This window comes from Carlito syrichta, unplaced genomic scaffold, assembly GCF_000164805.1.
Source record: "Carlito syrichta isolate Samal-C Ts95f unplaced genomic scaffold, Tarsius_syrichta-2.0.1 Scaffold304638, whole genome shotgun sequence".
NCBI lineage: Eukaryota > Metazoa > Chordata > Mammalia > Primates > Tarsiidae > Carlito > Carlito syrichta.
The window spans coordinates 424,223-447,144 of NW_007248734.1; the positions used below are offsets into that span (position 1 = coordinate 424,223).

Below are 22,922 nucleotides of genomic sequence, written 5' to 3' on the forward strand. Positions count from 1 at the left end.
AGGGGCTAGGCGGGGCCTGGGAGTGCGGGTCCTGGCGCGCGCTGGACGCTGCCCCCGCGGACTGCATCTCACTCCCATCGCCAATTAATATGTGTCGTCCCCTTTGGCTGGCCTTTTCGCTCCCTCTTTGCCGCCTGGGTGCATTGTTTGACATCAACAGCGGAGTGCTGGGCCAGGGACGTGCATGTGGACAGAGGCTAGCCAAGGGGGCTGGGAAGTTGGAGACCGCGGGGACGGGGGCCCTGAGACCCGCGCCGGGGGGTTGGGTGCGGCTGAGTCTCACTTAGGGCGCGTGGGGAAGTGGCCTTTCGGGTTTGAAGGAGTGGAAACTGTTGGGAGCTCGGCTACAAGGATCTCGGGATCAGTGGGGCTTTTAGAAACCGTTATTTGAGGCCGGCAATGGGAAAGGTTGTGGGGGTGGCTGGATGCTTTTATTTTGGGGGAAAGTGCCTTCTGGGAGCTGTTATTTAGGGCATCGCCAGCTGCTATTCTTGGGTGGGTGGCAAGAGCTTTTATTTCTCATGGGAGGGGGATGGCGGAGGACAGAAGGCGTCCCGCACTGCTGGGTGCCCATCTTCTAGGGGCAGTTCATTGTCAACTCTGGAAGAAGGCGCGAAGGTGGGACGCCGCGGGAGGAGGGACGGGGGGGGGGGGGGGTTGCTGCTACCAAGTTGCTGCGGGCGTTCAGCGATTCCTGTCTTGCATTGGAAAAGACCTGCTCTGGCCGGCGCCAATCCTGGAGTACCCAGTCCCCCTCCCTACTCCCAATCCTGCACTCGGGACCCCTAAGACTGCCCTGGCCTTTCCCTGGGAGCGCAGGACCGGCGCGGGGACCACACCTGTGTCGTTCCTCATACTCCGGGAGCAGTGCTCGGCCCCTCCGCCCGCCCACCTCGTGGCCCTTCGCCCTCAGCCTCCGGGTCCCTTCCGACAGCGCTCATTCCTCTCCCACCGGGTCTGCGCTCGGGTCTCAGTTCAAGGGCGCGTTTCTGGCGGGGAGGAGGCAGGAGGGCGCAGCATCTCAGATCCCCATCAGGGCTGCTAGGCACGGTCAGCTCCACCCCGAAAACATGACAGGACCTATTCTCTTGACTGGAAGCTCTGCGTTTCGGTTTGGGGCTGCTGATGCCTCTCACGAGGCTCCGAACCTTTCATTTCTTCCACTCCTGGGGCACGGGACGCGGGACCGGAAAGATGAAGCAGCAGCGGCCGAGGCGTGTGTGTCCTCGTGACTTGCACGGGCTCACTCTCGGCTGCGGGAGAAGGCGCGGAGCGAGTGTCCCCAGTGTCCCCAGCCCAGCTCGCGAGGGACCATGCGGGGCAGGGCAGATGGAGAACCCCCACCCCACCCCCCTCCCATGGACTTTTTCTCTTAACGCCTAAATTCAGTTTGTAAACTCTCATCAAAGGCTTTGATGTACGGCTATCTGTACAGACATAGATGATCTCTCCTGCTTAAGCCAAGCAGTGGGTGTTTTTCCTTTCCTGTAAAGTTGAAAAGTGTCTCCTGGAGTCGTAGACCTTTTATTAATAAGCTTATGCTAAATTCATTCTGTTCGAAGTCTGGAGAATTCTCACAGGGTTAGAGGTCTTTTTATTAACTGTCTGTTTCCACCGAAGGGGGCATCCTGGTTTGAATTTAAAGAGGTTTAACAGTAATATCATGTATCCGTTCGTGTTTCCGTTATATTTCAGGTCTTTTTCTCCAGGTGTAATGGAGGCGAGGGACTTCGGTAGAGCGATGAAAGGGAGTCGCTCTTGGTTAGAAAATGGGAAGAAGTGGATTCTCAGGGCGAGTGATGCTGAGAGGGAGCCAGGGCCAAGACTGCGGGGAGGAGGAAGGGGCAGAAGGAAGTGGAAGAAGGCGAGGAGGTAGCGCCAGGCTGCTAGGCTGTTGTAAGCAGAGCTGGAATCTTGTGGAACGCAGCCTGGCTGGAATACAGATTTAACACCTACAGACTGTATTGTCTCACCCCAGCTGGAAGATCGCACAGTAAAAGTTAGGCTATAGTAAGATGGAGGTTGCAGGGGATCGAACCCAAAATGAGCGGTACCTTTTGACCTGGTGCTCTGAAGACACCCAGAATAAAAAGTGAGCCTGCAGTTTGGGGCGCATTTTGTGATATCTCACTGTTATGCATAGAAATAAAATCGTACTAATATCTATGGCATTATCTAATTCATCCCATGTCTGCCCAGCACAGTTTCCATCTTGCTACTTAGTGTTTCCCAGACCTTTATTTCTGTTCTGCGAAATCTACATCCTTCTCTTTTTGTTTCTCCATGCTAATTGCTATACATCAAGCAGCAAAAGATAATACAATATTTATAACACTGGTCTGTTTATTTGTTTTATTTATTTAGAGATTTAAAATAGAGTTTCTTTCAGTTTATTTGTCTTTCTGGACTTTGGGAAGCCGGGGCAGAAAGATTTGATGTACACACTGAATTCATTAATAACTTGCTTTCATGTAATTTCCTTTTTGCTATCTATAGATGCTTAGTGATTTTCCACACTGCCTGTATACGTGTATAATATGAACGTTCCCATAATGTGAAAAATATGTTTCAAGACAGATAGATATAAATATGAGTGTACATTCATAATTGGTATTCTAATCACTTCTAAAATCTAACCTTATTACATATAATTAAGCAGAATTAAACAGAAGAAGCCAAACATATATCTATAATCTTGGATTGATATGAAACTTATTTATTTAGAATGTTAGAATATTTTGAATAGCAGACAATAAGAGGAAAATTTACTCCTTAGCCTGAATTTTAAGCAATTCATAAGATAAATATATCTTTGTTTTATTGTATTAAGCATAAGCTACAAAAAGTCCTTGATTTAGCATATAATATCCAAATTTTTTATTATAAAAGAATTCAGAGGCATATTTAGCAACAGATTGTCTCAGATTGTTCAAGCAGGACAAATATTAGCAAGTGTATCAACAAGTGAAAATTTTAATAAATTTAATAAGTAAAGGCCACATGTCCACTGTTATGAATTTTGGAGGTGGCCCTGAACTTACTCAGTAACTGCCACTTTTTGCTGTCTGGAGATATATTTGTAAACAAGCATTATTTGACAAGTGCTTTTCACAGCAGGGATTCTTGGCCAATTACTGCTGAACAACTCTGCATTGAAAATGATTCACCCGCAGTGAATCAAGCTTAATTCATTGAAGCTACAGTCAGTAATGTCCCAGTAAAGTGTTTCTGACAGTTGTCAGCAGTTTGTATTTGAAAAGTCCAGTTTCTTGTCTCTGAATGTTTTGTATGTTTGAGAAAGTGTGATGGAAGGGCTCTAGAAAAAGAAGCACATAAGGGAGAAAAAAGGCTAACTTGTTTGAAAAACAATCATAAAATTGTAATTGTTTTCACTGGAAACAGAGAAAAGAGGAAAAAAGTTTGTTTGGGGATTTTTATTGGTTTATAATAGGACAAGGCCCATAAAACAGATTGAAGTACATAATAGATTTGTAAAACTAAATGGCTTTATTCTGTGGCCTTGTCATCCTGTTGTAATTCACTTCCTTTTAGGTAAATTGGCAGGACCCCACAGAAAAAGGACAGTAAAATCATTCCCTCACCAGGACACTACTGAACAAGAAAAGAGAGCCATTACCCCTATTTGAATCATGGATTGTTGGAACTTCCAGGGACCATGAAGAGTTTTGGCTTTTTGCTTAATAAGCCATGAAAAAAGGGGGCTAGATCTTGAGATGTTAAGCTCTTTTTGAGGTAAACAAAGATCTTGGGTGTCAGGGTGACAGGTAAGATAATTCCATTTCCTCCTAGGAGACAAGAGTAGACAATTCCTGCATTTACCATGGTGATTTCTCCCAGATTGAATATATTCTTATTGGATATTATTATCTGGAAACACTGTTAATTTTTTATTCCAGTCCACATCGGATATAGTTGGTATCAAACAAACGTTCACTTTTTCTACTTAGAAAAGTATTATTTACCAGTACATATTTATGGTATTGTGCTATACAAAATGTGACTATTCATAGTATGTGATTTTTGTATCTTTACATACAATAATTAATACGTAATGCTATAGCTATTTATAGCAAAATTTCCAAACTTTTTAATTAAATATATTTTTCAATGTTAATTGCTACTGTTGAGAAAATAACCATGACTCTATGTCTTGAATCTCCTTTGACTGGAGTGCTTTTTAAAAATGTATTTGTTTGAATGGCTAATTGGTTTCTCTTTCATTTGGAAGAAACCCGTTTTGACTGTAAAAATAGAATATATTGTGCATAATTATATTAAATAATTATAGTTCTTTTCCCTTTTAAAAGTAAAATTTGATGTTTTTTGTTTAAAGGAAAACTATGCTGTTCATATTTTGAGAAACTACTATACAACGTATAGATAATGCCTTATACATTGTTTTTTCAATTTAAATGAGCAGATATATTCCACTTTATTAATGAAGAGTTCAAATTTAAGTTAGTAGAGGTACTTTAATTGAAGATTGTTACACCTTTTTTAATAATCTTAAGATAGCTTTACAATGATTTCCATGAAGCATTAGAATTAATTGAAGTTTGAATTTCTTGCTTATTAATCATTAAAATTGATTGCAGTATTTGCCTTTGCTTTTTCTTTTTAGAAAGACTGAATTGTAAAAGCAATATAAGAGCTAAAAATGTAAATTGTTAACTTAGAGACTCTGAATGATTCTTGCTGTTCCAATATCTCTGGTGAGTATATCTCAGCAGGAACAGAATGGTTCCTATTGATATGCTCTACTGAGTAAATACATATTTAGTTATTTCATTAAAATTTATATCATCAATAGGAGAGGTAGGGATTTCTTCAAATAAGCTATTCTAGTCCATTGCATATGTATACACAACCAAAGGAGTAGTTAATTGACTTAAAAGTATCATATGTACTGTCCCAGTCTAATTGGTATAAATACATTTCTGTGAATGCATGTAAAAGTAAATAAAAAGCAAAATAAATTCTAAACACTTTGTAAACACAGATAGAAATGATTCTTTCTAAAAAAATAATAGTACGTATCTTTAATATAATCAATAAATATACTCAGAGAGGTGCATTAAATATAATAAATAATAATATGAGATTTTCTGATATAGTAATAACAATTATTTTGAAGCATAATGTAGCAATTGGAAGACACAATTATTCACTGTGAAAATCTTGTCTGCATCACTGGTTTCATTGAAAAGGTCCATTTCAAAATATGAATGATCTAGTTTTAAATGTTTGATTGTGAACTTCCAAAGCAATTAACATGAATACTTAGGAAATTTTCACTTATTTTATATTCACTTTTTGTTCCTGATTTTCTAGATATTTGCTTATATTCAGATGAATTAAATACTTTTTAATGTGTTTGGACAATGCAGAAATGAATTACAGTATAAAAATTTTAAATATAAATTTTGAACAACTTACTTTTAATAAACCGTTTAACATATGCAAGATGTTTTTGTAATGAGTAACTTTTTACAAAAATTATAGAACCATTGGTGTCATAAATTGTACTGTGGAACAGCTATTTCCAAATCAAATTACAAATAGATATTGGTATAAATATTCTTCAGTATTAAAACTTGATTGGTATGTGCATCTCTCTTTTGACGCTATGGATTCCATATACAGAGGATTCATTCATTGCAATTATTCTTATCACATAAAATAAAGATATGGTCTTAATTTAAAATTCCTGTTATGATAACAACAGAAAATATTTAATTGATTGGTTTAGAATTAATTCTGATCAAAGAATATCATAGAAAATAGAGATTTAAAAATTCCTATTTACCTTCTTTCATTACCATCTTTAAAATTTCTTACCTGATATAATCTGTAAGTGAAAGAAAACTAAATAAATAAAAAGATAAAGTGCAGTATGATATGTAAAAGTTTGAATTGTGTCTGGTGAAATGAGTAGTTGTGTAGTAGTTGAAGGTCTGAAATTTCAAATTTTCATTCACCGTTCTTGATGAGAATCCCAGGTGTTTATGCCTTTATAGGCATAAAATAAAACAGTCATTGAGGAGATGCCCCCCTTGGAGTTTTGAAAAACTCTGTCATTTAGTATGGTGACCTTTTTAAAACTGCCATTTTAATGTTGTTATAACTTTTTGAAATTATTTTTAATGTTTAGTGATTTAAAGAACCCATGGAGGCCATTTTTACTATTTAAAAATTCTCTGATAATTATCTAATGTAATATGAATTTTGCTTTGAAAGTACCATTTAATTATATTACAATTTTAAAAAGTATCTAGTGAATTCTGTTCATAACTAAACTTTTCTGTAGTTCTTCTTTTTTTTTTATAGGGTTTGCGGTCTTTAGTCTCTGATTAACTTATTAGTTACTTTATTAATATCTTTTTAAATGATGCTTTCAACTATGGGAGAGTATAACAAAATTTTGTTGAGCAAAAGTAGAACTTAGGTAATGCCTTCTTTCCTCTGTTTTTCCCAGTGACTCAGTGTTTATGCCGTTAATTGTTGTGTATTTATTAAGCAGAATGCAGTAACTTGACTGGATGTTGGTATATGTGCCCATGGATGTGTTTTAGGGAGTGGGGAAAGGTTGTAGGGAAGTTGGAAGAGAGGGAGGGGAGGAACATCAAGGTGGTATCACCACAAACTTGCTATTAATAAAAATTCTTGTGTATTTTTTATATTATTTTGTAAAATATCATACCTACACACACACACAAACACACACACACATTCTAATTTTATATTTGTTTTACTAAGGCTATGAAGTTATAAACCCCATCCTAAAGAGAAAAATAGCTCTTTAGTTCATTTTGTTTCATACATTTATTTTTTTCTTTTTATTTCTCTGAAAGATCTACTGTTTTGTTGAGTCATGCTAAACATTTGTGGCATTAGAAACCCCACAGATTTGTGGCATTAGAAACCCCACAGATTAAATAATTGGGATTAAAGTGTCTGTGATAATTCTAATTATGTTTTAACTGCTGGATTGTTGCCCAGGCCATCTTCTCCATCCATCAAACTTGTCTTCAGTACTAAATAAACTGGGCTCACGACTCTGTTAAGCAAACGATTCTGAAAAAATGAAATAAAATAAAAATCAAAGAGCCAAAAACCTGAGGGTTGAAATATTTTGCATATGCTTTGTGAGGAAATGTTCCTATTTGGAAACATGTTTCAGGCTAAGTATTGGAAGATTTAGAGAAAATACAGTCTGTTCTTTTACTTGGAGATGGGTCGTGTCTTTTTTCTCTTGTAATAATTTTATATTCTTATTTTCATTTGTCACATGTCTCTCCCTACCTCCTCCCTTCACTCTCTTCCTCCCTTCTTCCATGCCCCACAAAAACAAAATAAGATAGGAAGATAAGAGCCCCTGTTTGTTATATTCCAAAACTCACAAGAAAGAATTTCAAACTGGGTGTTAAAAAGACAGTAGAGTTTTCTGGTAAATAAATCCTGGATCTCAGTTTCTAAAGGTAAAGAATAGAATGTGTCAAACCTGGTCATATTTTTTTTTTAACTTAATTCATAAATCAGAAGTATAACAGTTTAAGACATCTCTGTCTGTTTTTCCTTTCTTATAAGATAGCTCACTTATTTACTTTGCACTGACTGCACCTTTCCTTTGCAGGATGCTTGTTAATGTCTTTTCTATGGAAAGACAAACTCAGCAGGCAGATCCGGCTGGCACCGGTTCAGCTTAGCAGCCCACAGCAGGAGGTTGTTCTGAGAGCCAAGTTCTAACTTCCACCCAAAGCCCTTGCCTTGTGTTCTAGCAGGAAAGGTGAGGCTGGCTGCCCAGTCCTGTGGAAGATGACAATGAACTCTTCTCACTGAGAGTTTCACTCTAGGCAGTGTAGTAATGCTTAGGATCTCCTAAGAGGGGATAGGATCAGTCTTCTGAGAAAGAAAATTCTTGAAAACTGCTGTGTCTGAAGGATTTTAATCATGCCTAGTTTCAAATCATGATACTTAATTTTTTCACAAAGGGAGTGGGCAACAACAACAGCAACAAAAACCAACTTAATCTTGCAGATTCTGAGTCACTGCTTTTTATTTAAACCTGTAAAACAAAGTAGATAAAGAATTAGGTGCCACAGAATGATGGAAACATTGGCAAGAAATATACGGACAAAGAAAGAAAAACTTTTTTTTTAATCGAACTGTTTCATATTAAAAAAAAAAACATGTTCTTATTTTTTTATTTTGCTAGTCTCCAATATTTTCTAACACTCAATTTTGTGGGCACTTTTTTAACTTCAATTTATTTATGTATAACATGGTAATAATGATGCTGCCTCCTTCACATAATTGTTGTAGAAACAAATGAAATGAGACAAATTTTTAATTAGTAGAACTCTACACAACTGTAAATTGTAGAGACAGGCAGAGGAAACCTGGGAGTCCAGCTGATTAAATGCTCTCTATAGTCGATGTGTGTTACTTTTAGTTAGCAGGGTAAGAGTTAGAATAAAGCTTATATGATTTGAAGACACTTTCTTAAGGAAATAAATACAAAAATATTTTATTTGTGCAAACTGAACAGAAACATGGATTTTGGGGACACTTTGTTAATACCTCAGTGGCGTGGAAGTGATCCATGCCATTGAGGGGTCTGTAGCTTCATTTTGACTAACTTCATGATACTTGTGCTTCTTGAAGAGTAGTTCAGAGTGGGAAGATGTAAAGACCACGAACCCAACTTGACCATGTATTCGCGCCATGGTCTTGAACCATTCACTTCAGATTCCACATATTTAAAATGGAGATGTAAAGGTATATTTATCGAGTTATGTGAAAATAAAATTAAAATGTACATAAACAGCCTAGTACAATTCCTAGAGCACACTGGGTAGTCAACCAGTGTTAGTTCATGTCTTTTTCTCGTTACTCCATATGGAATATTTCAGATATGATTTCACAGTCATGGGTCATCATCTTCCTTGAACTGGATAATGAAAGAAAATCCGGGCAGGGAAAACAATCTAAGAAAAGGAGTTACATATGCAAAATTTTTATAGAGCTATCCAAGGTAAAAGTCAACCACATGCCACTGTCCTGATATTCTGCAGCTTTTTCTCATTATTTAATACAGACTACTAGAATTTGGTTAGAAAATGAAAGGAAAAACATCAGTTCAAGGATCATGGTTATAAATGTTTCATTTGACCTAATTTTCTTCCAGGTAGACTGGTAGAGGTGGATGCTTTTTATTTGTCAGCCACAAACGTACCAATAAATAATGTCAAGTATTTTGGATATTTAGTCCTAGCAAAGTATGTTATTGGTTTTACCCTGAAAAATATATGGAAACATATGTAATTTCTATATATAAAGAAAATCCTTAAAATGAAACCTGAAAGATGCTGTTGAAAGTGAATAGTTGGAAGAATTAAATCCTTAGAATTTTCCTGAAACGGAAATCTGATAGTGTAAATTGACACTTCTACTTTTAGTTTGAAATATACAGTTTTCTGCTCTGTTCAGTTATATGCAGAGTTTGAAATATTACTCGGAAATATTACTGGGTTTTATATTTTCAGAAAGTTTCAATATAACTTTATAAGGGCTTCTTTTTACACTTATGTTTGAAACAAACAGGTATAAGGAAGTTTAGAATGTATTGTAGCTGGGCTCGGTGGCTCAGGCTGTAATCCCGCGCCTTTGGGAGGCTGAAGTGAGTGGATTGCCTGAGCCCGCGGGATCGAGACCCGCCTGGGCAGCGAGACCTCGTCTCTACAATAAATCAAAAAATCAGCCGGGCATGGTAGTGCATGCCTGTAATTTCGGTTACTTGGAAGGCTGAGGCAGAAGGATCGCCGGAGCCCAGCAGGTCAAGGCTGTGGGGGCCGGGAGCGGCTACCGCACTCCAGTCTGGGCGACAGAGTGAGACTCCAACTCAAAAAAAAAAAAAAGAAAAAAAAAGAATGGATTGTAGCTAGATCTACCTATAAAATGCATGCATGTGTTTGTGAGATCATGAATGCACACACCTGTATGTAGCAATTATAGCTAACATTCATTACTGACTGTGCACAACATTGTTCTAAGTGGTTTATGTATGTGCTAATTTATTTTCCTCAAAACAAGCCTTGCAAAAATTTATGTGGAGACCTGGAGATATTTCCTCTCATGCTCACTTATAGCTTCAATTTCTTTTTCCTCTCACTAAACACTTGATCAGCTTCTGGTTATTGTGCCCTTACACATTAATTCACCCCATGCCAACATCTTCCCTCTTCATTGTACAGAACCCACCAGCCCAAGGGAAGATCCCTTCCCATAGATTTCTTTCTTTCTATTTCAGGGCATATATACTTTACCTTTTCTTTTTTTTTTCCTGTTACACTAGTATATAAATAATTCAGTTATAATCCCTGTCCCAGAATAGATGATAGATCTAGCTTTGTGTACCCAAATACCATTAAGAAATTCTCCCTTGGTTGGGCACAGTCACTCACTCCTGCGATCCTAAAACTTTGGGAGATGGAGTTGAGAGGATTGCCTGAACCCAGGGGTTTGAAACCCGTCTGAATAACTTGGTGGGACCGTGTCTCTACAATAAATAATAATAGTAATAAATTAGCCCGTTGTAGTGGTACGCGCTTGTAGTCCCAGTCATTTGGAAGACTGAGGTGAAGGATCACTTGAGTCCAGCAGGTCGGGGCTATAGTAGCTGTGATCTTGCCACTGCACTCCAATCTGGGTGACAGAGTGAGACTCTGACTCAAACAAACAAACAAACAAAAGATGTTCTCCTTTAAAAAGTGCTATCTATAGATTACATTATTTTAGGCAGCACTATTTCTCATAATAAGAAGGGACTGAAAGATTCCACAGAAATTGTATTCGCCTTTTATCTCCTATCCACGCAAACACCTTGGGTACTTTTGTCTTCTTCAACGTGGGTTACATTAAATATGTTATTATCTATTTCATATAGTTTATATTATCAAAACATACTAATCCACATGACTCTTACTTAAAAACCTGTAGGATAAGTTAGAGAAACTCATTGTTATAAATGAAGGAATTGAAATAGGAAGGTTTGATCTATTTACAAATCAGAGCCAGTGTCAAATCCAAAGTCTTGTAACTGTAGTGTCAGTGCAACATTCTAGAATTGGGTTACTAGAGAGGTAAGTGCACAGACTCTAAAGCCTGGTTCAACCACTTAGAGCTGTGTGACCTTGGGCAAGCTAGAAAACCTCTGTGCCTTTGTTTTCTTATCTGTGAAATATGATTACCATGACAATATGGTTTAGAGTTGTTGTAAAGATTGAATTCACATCAATGAAGTAGTTCATAAAAGCTCCAATATATAGTAAGCAATAAGTATGTATTAAGTATTACTTGTGCTAAAAGAAAAAAATAGTGTGAGTTGGCACCCTGACATTTAGCAAGGTCTAATTTTCTACATTAGTCAATAAGTGGTGTCTAATATTTGTTGCAAATGGAAATACCAAAAGAAAAACACTTGACTTCAGTTCAATAGTTCAAGTAGCCCTTATTTACTCCCTGGGTAATACGTTTCAATGGCCCTACAGTACCCTCAGGATAAAAATCTAAACTCCTTGAGCTTGAGTACAAAGTTCTTGGTGATTTGGTTCTGGGTCACCTTTCCTGCGGATTCCCCTTCCTGTCACTTCAGGCTCCTATGGTGGAGAACGCCTCTCAGTGAGGTTGGATTTTGTGAGCTCTGTCAGAACACTCAATTCCTAACTTCACCTGGATAATTTGATCTTTATTCCTAGGTCTGCACATAATTTCCCCAAGTGTGTGCCCATTTTTATTCCAGGTGTTGCCTATCACACGCCAATTGGATTGTGTTTTTACTTGTCTGTGCATTTCTGATCTTTGATCAGAATAGAAATTCCTATAAAAAAATAAAGGTTAACCAGAGAAAAAGTTCTCTTCTGATCTAAGAATTCACCACTGAGATAGTATAATTTGCCAACCAAAGCAAGGTAATTCCAAAAAACTGGCAGTAAAATAGCTCTCTCTCTCTCTCTTTTTTTTTTTGCTTATACCAAATGCATCAATATGGAGAAAGCTTTGCCTGTCATAAACTCATTACGAGCCAGTTCCAATGCTTGATACTCCATATGGAGCAGCAGTGAAGTATATTATACCCTATAAATTTATGTTTAGTGAATGAATGTTACTAAGTAACTTCTTTGTTTCTTTAAAGCCACTACTTTCAGCTACACTCAGTCTCACCTCATTACTGTTTTGTTGGCGGAGCCAACATAACTTTTTTCCTAAATCCGTAACTAATAGTGTTTAGAATCTCTGGAGTTATGGGGTCTCTTCTCAATTGAGAAGTTGCCTACTAAAAGATAGTATGATTTGCCAACCAAAGCAAGTTAATACCAAGATATTTGTCAGTAGGATACTTTCATTTAGATTTTCTAAAAATATCAATGAGAAAAAAGTTTTACTGAGATTAGCAAGCAGCCAGAAAACATTTAGTAGATATCCTGTGGTCACTACCTTCTTGTAATTTAATCAGCTACCCTCCACTCCCATGCCCCCATGTATAACCTCAGTCACTGTTAGCCAACATAAAATAAAATTTCCTGCTTTAAGCATGACTTAATTTTTACCTCCAGAAAACAATTAATACATAACATTTGTTTCTAAATGGTTTATATTTCTTGGTAGCAGATGGATTTGTTCTTTCATTTTGTCGAGATTTCCTGAATTCTTTTGACTGTCACTTTATGAAGTACTTTCAATTTTCTACTTAGTAGGCATTCTTAATGTTGCAGAGAAAACAACAGCAAAATAGATGCCATCAATGGTGCAAACATAATAGCAATAAAACGTAGACTTGTATGAGAAAAAGTTTAAACTGTATGATAAATGCCTTTTTAAGTATAGTTTGTTTCATGTCTGGTTAGTGTGTTTAGTTAGCTAACTCTCCAGAAAAAGAAAATATTGTTATTTATTCCAGAATAATAACAAATACATAAACATATCAGGTTAATATCGGATTCTGTTAAACTGTAATTATTCTTAACATTGAATCTTTCTCTAGATGAAAGGGATAAAAATGATAATGGCTATGAAGACTATTACCATATAATCTTTAAATTTTTACAACTCTGTGAAATTTATATTATTATTCAAGTTTATGGAGGAAAATTGAATTTTGGAAAATTAAGCAATTTGCACGAAGTCACACAGCACATAAGTTGACAGGATAGAGTCAGGTATATTTGATACTGGAATGCCGGGTTGTCCCATTTTATGGGAAATTGCATTTATTTAAATGTACTTAGTATTATCATTTCTATTTTTTTTTTTAAGTGAGAAAGCAAGATTTATTGAGAGGACAGAAAAGCTCCCACAGCGGGAGGGGACCCAAAGGGATTGCGTGATGATTGATATTTTATTTATACATATCATCTTTCAAGGAAGGAATAATAATTTATAATAGCTCTATGCTTCATACAAAAATCAATTAACATAAAAATATGCATAAGGAAGCATGGAAAAAAAAATCTCACTATCACCAGTGCTAAAGCAATTATATAGAGAACATAAGTATAAGCTTTCAGTTATGCAACTCTCATTTCCTGGTAGAAAACCTGTCAGTTCATCAGGAAACTGACTTTTTTTTTGCTCCAGGTTTTGAGAGAAGCTGGATATGGTGGTGTTTTTGTTTGAATGATACCATGAACAATGTTCTTAATTTTCAAAGTATGTAGAACTGGTTTTTATCTGAATAGATTCTTACAGAAGATTCTTCTATAAGTCATTGTGGATAGCTAATGACATAATGTTAGTTGAGGTTTGAAACTCTTTTTTTTTTTTTTTTTTTTTGGAGCAGCAGAAACACTTATTAGACAAAAAATCACTATGGAAGTTCAATACCTAAAGCAGACAATAGAGTTGTTGGGTTTTCTGGCTGTGATTTTTCTCTCCTCTTTCCCTTAATCTACTTGTGTCTTTGAGACATCTTTTTATAAACTCTGGGCCATTGTGAGCTCACTTTGAAAACCACTGTGTTAAAATATAAAAGGAATATTGCAAAAATATAGAAAAAGATGCATATAGAAGATGTGATGTAATCTTGATTTGTGGCTTTCTAAAAATCTATCTATAAACAAATATGTGGTAAAGTTTATTTTAAACTGATTGTTCATAACCCAGAAGTGCTCACTAGAGCCAGTTTTAAAACATTGTTAAATAAACCATGTCTGGACCTGTCTAAACTTACTGAAATCAAAATTTATACTTTTAGAACCCGGGAATCTCTAGTTTTAGAACATCCATAGATAATTCTAGTTTTTATCCTTGTTAAAGAACTCTTGTTTACAACAGAAGTACTTAAAGTGGGATGAATGGACTGACACTGGTGCCAGTCAGCAATAATTATCAATATAAAGATCAAGAGTTAGCTATTAGAGACTCTTATTGCAATTTGATATTGCCACACAATTCAGCTGTGCGACAAGTAGATTCACCTCATTAACCAAGGTATAGCCCACATATAATGCTAATTTTAAATGAGTATAATAATCACTTGGATGGGTGGGGGTGGGGAGACTTGAAAAATGCAATCTCTTAGGCTCTACCTAATATCTCGATTTTGTAGGTTTTACAAGGAACAAATGGATTTACATTATTAAGAGGTACTGCAGGTAATTTCAATATGGGTGAAAAAACACTACACACACACACAAATACTGCGTGTATATTTATTTATTTGTATATATCACTTACATATGACTAACACAAAATGGTATATAAATGGTTTCTATTATTAATCTCAAAAAGAATATGAATTGTTCTAAGATGAAGAGGGATGGAGATGTTTATCAGATCATACTATATACAATAAAGAAATACAAGATGTTACAGAGTTTTGGTGGGTGAATCCCTTGTAGTACACTTGAAATTTTTTCCTCCAGATTAAACCAAATGGTCAACCAAAGTTTTTATCTGGAAGTTGAGAAGAATGCATCATGATTTGTGGAAGAAACGTCTGAGTTGTGACCAACAGGTGACTGGTTCTTCCATCATGAAAATACACCTAACCACACCGCTCTGAGTGTTCAGCATTTTTCCACCAAAAATGGCATGACCTCTGTTCCTCACCCAATCTTTTTTTTTTTTTTTTTTTGGTCCCCTTGGATGAGAAAGTCCTCAAAGGGAAGCATTTTGCTGATATGGAAAAGATGAAACAAAAAATGACAGAAGTACTAAAAGGCATTAAAATTGATAAGTTCAAAAACTGTTTTGAGCAGTGGAAAAGTGTCTTGATAGGTGTATTTCATCAAACAAAAAGGTCTTTTGAAGGTGACTAAAGTATAAACATTTTAGAAGAAATACACAATTTTTATAAATAAATTACATTTTTTGAGGGTACTCCCTCATAAATTCAAAAAAAATTTCTACTCTCAGGATCAAGCAATCAGAAGTCTGAACAATCAGCAAGTACATTCACTCTCATATGACTGCATCTCCAGGGCTTAGAGTAATTAATTCCTGTCACTTAAATAGATACCCAATAAATATTTGTTGAATGAATGAACCCTCATTTTTGGTGTTATATTTTATAAAACTTGAACAAAATTTAAGGCAGTAAGTTGGATTTCTGCAGTTGTTTACATATTATCTGTATTATATAGGATTATATTAGTCTGCAAATATGAGAAAGACTCTTCTACAGTGGCTTCAAAATAGGATTTTTGGGGGATTTTGTTGTTGTTGTTGTTGTTGTTTTGTTTAAGAAGGAGACTTGGGCCAGGCTTGGTGACCCATGCCTGTAACCTCAACACTTTTGGAGACCGAGGAGGAAAGAGTGCTTGAGTTTGAGGCATTTGAGACCTGCCTGGGCAACATACGGAGACCTCTTTCTCTGCAAAAAGTCAAAACAGTAGGCGCACATGGTGGCATATGCTTATAGTCCCAGGTACTTCTGAGGCTGAGGTGGAAGGATCACCTGAGTCCAGGAGGACAAAGCTGTTGTGAGCCATGATCATACCACTGCACTTCAGCCTGGGTAACAAAGTGAGACCAGAATCAAAAAAAAAAAAAAAAAAAAAGTCTGGGGTAGATGTCTGATGGCTTGAGTTTTGTAGCTTAATGATACCAAGACAGAAATCTTTATGATTTCCTTGGCTTCACTCTCATGCTCAGTGCCTTATGTTTGCAAGAATGCTGATGCATCTGCCAGCCTCACATTCAACACAGAAAAAAAAGAAAGGGTAGAATAGCCAAGAATCATGTCAGCAGCATTATTCTTTTGGTTAGGACAATAGAATGTTACCAGAAACTGCAAGCAGATTTCTGATTATATCCCATTGGCCTGACTATGTAACAAGGCCTACGGATTTAAAGGAGGCTAAGATAATTAATTGAAACATAATTATTATTATTTGCCAAAACCCCTTATGATCCACATCTGGTATAAGACATATTACTGCTCCAAACCACAGGTGAGATTCTGGTCCTAAGAAACGAAAAAAAATGTGAGTAATTAATAGTTATTAAACAATGTCTGCCACAGAGTTGCAGAAAAAAATGAAAGAACACTTATTTTACTTCATTTCCTTTATTTTTTATTTTCCTTAGTAAACTTTGTAAAAGAACAAACAGCCGACTACTGCCATTATATTTTGACACCAAAAAATAGATATAGGCAATAGGTTAAAATTAGATAAAAGTGATGAATACTTTATTGATCTTATACCCGGTTAATATATGTAAATCATTGTGCTTTAATAGATTTATATTTAAAATGGTTTCCTGTTAGCATGAATGTTGGTAGCTATTTTGAGATGAATAATTAGATCTAGGTACTAAAATGTTTGTGTTCAGTCACTTAAAATTATTTGGTACAATATTTGTTGTACTTTGCTAGTACTTCAATGACAAAATGTTCTCCAAAGATTTCTTCTAGTACATTTTTAAAGAGGTTAGATAAAGAATCATCATGCAATGTTTATATCAGTAATACCTTTTAACTAATCTACACGATGGACATGAAAGTAATGAGTCACGTTTTCAGCTTAAATTCAGGTCACTTCTCATTTTACAAAAAAGGGTTACTGGGTCATCTAGTCGTTTGCTCACTTTTAGTAAATGCCATCACCTTACAATACGAACTCCAAGTCTGTGGAAGTTTCTGTATGTTTTAGTGCGTTCTCACATCTAATTCTCATTTATACTACCCTGAAGACTGGAACGTGAATGATTATATTGATTGTTTTCAAGTTTGATATATTTCAGTTAAGCATTAGGGTTAATTAGGGACTTGAGTAAGGATTCATTCAAAACAAAGAATCAGTTTTGCATATTTTTTTCTATTCTAATACAGTAGTTTTTATTGTGATTTTTGACTTTTAAGAACAAAGTTTGTTTGAAAAAATACATGTCTTATTTTTACCCAATTAACACACTTAAAGCATAATGAATAGCAATGTAAAATAATTAAGGAAAGAGGGTTCTTTTTTTGCTGTTCACCCTTTTACTTTTTGAAATTTTATGGCTTACTGTTGAAGATATGATGCTAAAATATGAGTTTTCCCAGAAAAAAAACTAATATCTGCTATGTCTAGTTTAATATACCTGAAGATTTCCATCTTATGTACAATATGATTAGAGCATTATAGTGTTGCTCGGTTCTGTTACATACTACTTAACAATTCATTGATTTAATAAAATTCATTGATATATGGGACTTAAATGTCTGAAAGGAGTGAGGTTTTGTATTCAGCAAGCTGGACGTTGGGGCGAGTATGATATAGAAGCAAGAGAAAAAGCTTTGGAATTAGATACACTTGGATTTAGACTTCAGCTATGTGCTTATTAGCTCTGGGACCTTGGGCCATTGCCCTATTTAGCTTTTCTCAGCTTCAATTTCCTTATCTGTAAAATGGGGAAAATACTATACTAAAGGATCATTGTTAGGATTAAGTGATATGATGTATAGTAAGTACAGACACATACAATTTCAGTCTCAGTCACTCATATTACAGGTAGAGAATTGAGGCCCTCAAGTAAAATCATTTCCTCATGGCTACAAGTTAGCAAGACTAGAATCACAGAACTAATAAGTATTCTCTATGCAATGAACCATTCTCAAAGTGAGTTGTGAATAAGCACATTTAATTCAAGTATTGAGGGCTTACAATATTTTGTTTTTGAAAGAACCAGCATCATGTCTTGTCTGTATACATGGAGGTGTGGAACTGAGCAGGTATTAAGTAAAGTATTCTGTGTTGTAAAGATTTCTAAGTCTTTTATGCCATTGAATATTGACTTTTTTCTTAAGAATGAAAACAATATGCAAGATTTGACAAGTTTGGTTACCATACCTGACAAGGTAGCTACTGAAGACCATATGGTATTTCTCTTTTCATGCAATGTGTTCTGTGAATGTAGCAGACTGCTCATTAGTTATAATTTAGCTGTCAGTGGATTTATGTGTTAGCTTTGCCTAAACACTTTGTACAGACTAAAGTGGATACTAATTCTGAATTCCTTTTTGCCATCTCCCTGGGTTTGCACTTTTAAAGTGTATTAACAATTTAAAATACTGAGTATACTTTTTGATTGATTTTTTGTTTCCATTATTGTCATATGCTTCATGATAGGAATATTATGCTATTTAATTTTTGAAGAGCAGTGTCTCAAACTTCTTTGTTTATGATGATGAAAAATATTTTGTAACAAAATGAATAAGGATGAAAGTATTTTGAAGCCAAAAAAAGATACTTATTGTTCTTTGTAGTCAACAATTGAGATCTAAAGAGACAATAGAATCATGTATTTTAGAAATCACTTCAAAGAGATAATCCGAGATTTTAAGTGACTGAATTGTGATTGTTATTGAAATTCTGTGAATATAATTTTGAAAGTATCGAGACATGATGGAAGGAGAACAGATTCTGGAATGAGAGGGATGAGTTTGCCTTCAAGCTCTGCTACTTAGAAGTTGTATCATTTTGTATGTCTTCCTTTTCAAATAACAGCAAATAACTTCTCTACTGGATTAAGCAGCAAAATTGATTTTCTCACATAAAAGCAAGTCCTAAGAGGGGCAAGTTTAGATGAATTAGCAACTCTATGATACAATTTGGAACTAGATACTTCCCATCTCTTCACTCTGCCAACCTTAATCTGTAGGCTTTGCTTTCCTGCTGATTCTTATTTTCTCTAGATGGCTGTATCATTTCCAGAAAATACATCCATACCAAGTAGCTTCCAAAGCAGTTAGAAGTTTTCTTTACTAATGTTTTCTACCCAAAATCCCCTTCCTTTGCAGATCCCCTTCACAGTTTATTGGACAGAGCTGAATCAATAGTGGAACATAATTAAAACTGAAATAAATTCATTTTTGCTAAAAAGTGGAAATAGAGGGAAGAAAAAGCTTGAATGAAACTGGAGAAGAAAACGGGGACTAACTCAGGAAGGTGTGATATTAACATGATAAGACACAATTACAAGATTGAAGTAGGGGAGCGACATGATTATGTCTTTCTGAAAGCAATATTTTGAAGAAATTGTCAGAGATCATGCCTTTCTCTACTAAGAAACCAGTTAAGAGATTTTTTTCAAGTAAAAAATTATGGTAAAGATTTGGCTAGACTGGTGATACTGTACAATGAAACAGAGCAGCAAGTTTTACAGAGTTATAAATAGGATAGATTTAGAATTAGTAGAATTACATCTATGATTCAATGTGGGGGTAAAGGTGAAAAAAGACAAGGGTGACTTGGATAACTGGATAGAACATAGTTTTATGACATTGCTGTCACTGAAATAATAGACACGAGAAAAAAATTTTTTAAAGGAAAGTTAGGAAAAGATAATTGGTTCATTTTGGGGCAGGCTGAATTTGGGGATGACTGCATACCATAAAAGTGTTAATAACTAGCAGGTACTTTTATAAATTTCAGGAATGAGAACTGGACAAAATAAATGGATTTGTGCAGTAATTAACAATTATGTGATAACTCAGAAGTTCATGAGCTCCTCTAGAGGGGTTCTTACGTGGGGTATATGCTAATATCTTCTTTTGAACCAATTAGCACACAAAAATAAATATACTAGTCATTTTCTATCCTTAATAGTTTGATATAATATGCTTTGGCACCAGATTTTAGTCTTTCAAAAAACTCATTTTTGACTTCTTAAAGAACTAAAAATTGAGTTGTCATGTGGTCCTGCAATCCCATTAGTGAGTATACACTATAAAAAGTATAACTTATTTTACCAGAAATAAGTTATAACACTTGCCCTCGTACAGTTATTGCAGCACTATTCATACTAGCAAAGATTGTGGAACCACCCTAGATGCTCATCAATAGTGAATTGGATAAAGAAAACATGTTACATATATACTACAGAATACTACACAGACATAAGAAATAGTGAAATCATGTCCTTTGCAGCAACATGAATGCAGGTGAAGGCCATTATTCTAAGTGAATTAAAGCAAAAACAGAAGACCAAACACTGTATTTTCTTAGTCATTAGTGGGAGTTAAACACTGGGTACACATGAGTATAAAGATGAGAATAACAGACACTGGGAACTCATAAAGGGGAGAGAGAGGGAGGTGATCTTGGATTGAAAAGCTACCTGTTGGATACCATGCTCATTATTTAGGTGGTGGGTTGAAAAGAAGCCCAAACCTTATCATCAACATAGAATATACCTGTGTAGCAAACCTGCACATGTACCCCTGGAATTTTAAAAATAAAAATAAAAGGCAAATGAAGAAAAAAAAAGCTCTTTTTTTTTGAGTTGGAATCTCACCCTGTTGCCCAGGCTGGAGTGCAGGGGCACGCTCACAGTCACTGCAGCCTCGACTTGCTTTGCTCAGGCAATCCTCTCGCTTCTGTCTCCCTAAGTTTTGGGATTACAGACTGGTGTCACCTCGCCCGGCTTTATTTTGAGGTTAAGTCTTTATTTTATTTTTATTTTAATTTATTTTAAAGTATGTTTTTATTCCTCCCTTCTTTTTGTTAAATTTTTTTTATTTTAAAATTGTGGGGTACAGTTAAGGATTAGGTATACAAATATTCATTGTGCAGGTACCCTTGTTGATGAGGTATGTCCCCCTTCCCCAGACAGATATTGACTAACATTAATCCCACCTCCCTGCCCCTCCCTGTTAAGTCTTAATCTTAAGATATGTTGGTACAGTGTGAGAAATGAAGGTAATCTACAAAAATGAAGCACTGATAAAAACCAAGGTTTGAAGGATTGTATAGGAAGAGTAGCTTCCAAAGAAATAAGAAGTAACTGGAGAAGTAGAATAAAACTACAGAAATATGTTGTCACTGAAGATTAAAGGCGAGAGTGACTGTTAATGGGGTCATGGGCGAATGCTGTCAAAAGTTGAAGCGAATTAGGAAGTCAGAGCTACATCACTATCACTAGTGAACTTGGTAACAGAAGTCATAAGTTTTGGCAGAATAGGGAAGGGTGAAGCCAGACTGTAATGGATTAGATAAGGAATGAAGATGATATGAAGAAATATTGATGTTGACAGCTCATTCAATAATTTGACTTATGGAAAGGACAGATAGGATATTGGATGGGAATATAAGGTTTATTTTTGAATATATTTTTAGTGAAAATTTTTACTAAACACTTTATGGCAAATGTGCAAGATAACATCACTCAAAGACAGGTTTGTCAGGAATTAGTGATGGCCCATTTGAGGCCACTGTTAATTTAGAGTGGAACTTATTTCTTTAGTTGCACAATTTTTCATGAGCAATGTTCCATAGTCATGGTTCATGTAAGGAGGTAAATTCATTCATGATTAGGGTTTAGTTCATGGCCTTTGGATGTCCAGGGAAACAGGTGGCTATAGTGAAGTAATTTTATGTCTAGGTCTTAAGTGAGACCTTGGCAGCAGGAAACAATAAGGAGGACTCATGGTTTGTCAGTTATTTCTTCATGCTTTCTTCCTCTTTGATTTCCCTTCTGGGGCTCTGAACAGTACTGCAATCTGTTAATGTTCTTATTCAGAATGGTTTGTTGGGACGGTTACATTAAAGAACATATAGGCCGGAATCTGTGGCTCACCCCTGTAATCCCAGCACTTTGGGAGGCAGAGGTGATTGTCTGAGTCCATAGATTTGAGACCAGCAACATGGTGAGACCTCATTTCTACAATAAATTAATAAAAATAAAAGTAGTTGGACATGGTGGCACATGCCTGTAGTTCCAGCAACTTGGAAGACTGAGGTAGAAGAATTGCCTGAGTCTAGTAGGTTAAGACTGTGGTAACCATGAGCGTGCCACTGCACTGTAGCCTGGGGCAACAACAACAACAACAAAAAAAGGGTATACATTGCCTAGTAGAACATAGTAAACACTCAATAAGTTTTTTTCCCTATATTCCTCTTTTTTCTAAAAATGACTATCCACATGAATTGCTCAGAATTTCAGAGGAAGTAAATACTTTCCCATTCACTGTGAAAATGCATTGGTTATGACTTCCTGCCTTCAAATCAAGAGATGCCAGAAATCTACACAACACTCCTAAACCTATAATGTTTTTTTACCAAATTTACAAATTTAATTTCCAATAGGAAACACATGTCCTCTTCCTCTGAATTCATTTTTTCAACTGTTCTTTGTTCCCTGCAGCAGTTGTCAAATTGTAAAATTTAACCTGAAAACAAGAAATCATATCTGTGCTGAATGGGACCATGGAAAGAGCCTGGACAGCTGTGTATCTGGGGTTTGTTCCCACAGACTAGTTAAATGTATGTTGTAATTGAATCCAGTAGCTTTTCTGATATTGTTAAGTGGAAATCAATAAGTAAGCATCCATCAAAAGTCTGTTGTATGCAACAAGACTTTGATTCAATGTCTTTAGAGAAAGAAAATGCCATCTGATCTGCTACTAATCCAAATTATTC

At 35.9% G+C, this 22,922-nt stretch overlaps 1 protein-coding gene across 5 annotated transcripts in view; it reads left to right on the forward strand.

The window, feature by feature from the left end:
• The window catches only part of EPHA5 (EPH receptor A5), a 363,799-nt gene that overhangs the window by 509 nt on the left and 340,368 nt on the right, over positions 1-22,922 (forward strand). The gene's annotated exons all lie outside the window — the stretch shown is intronic.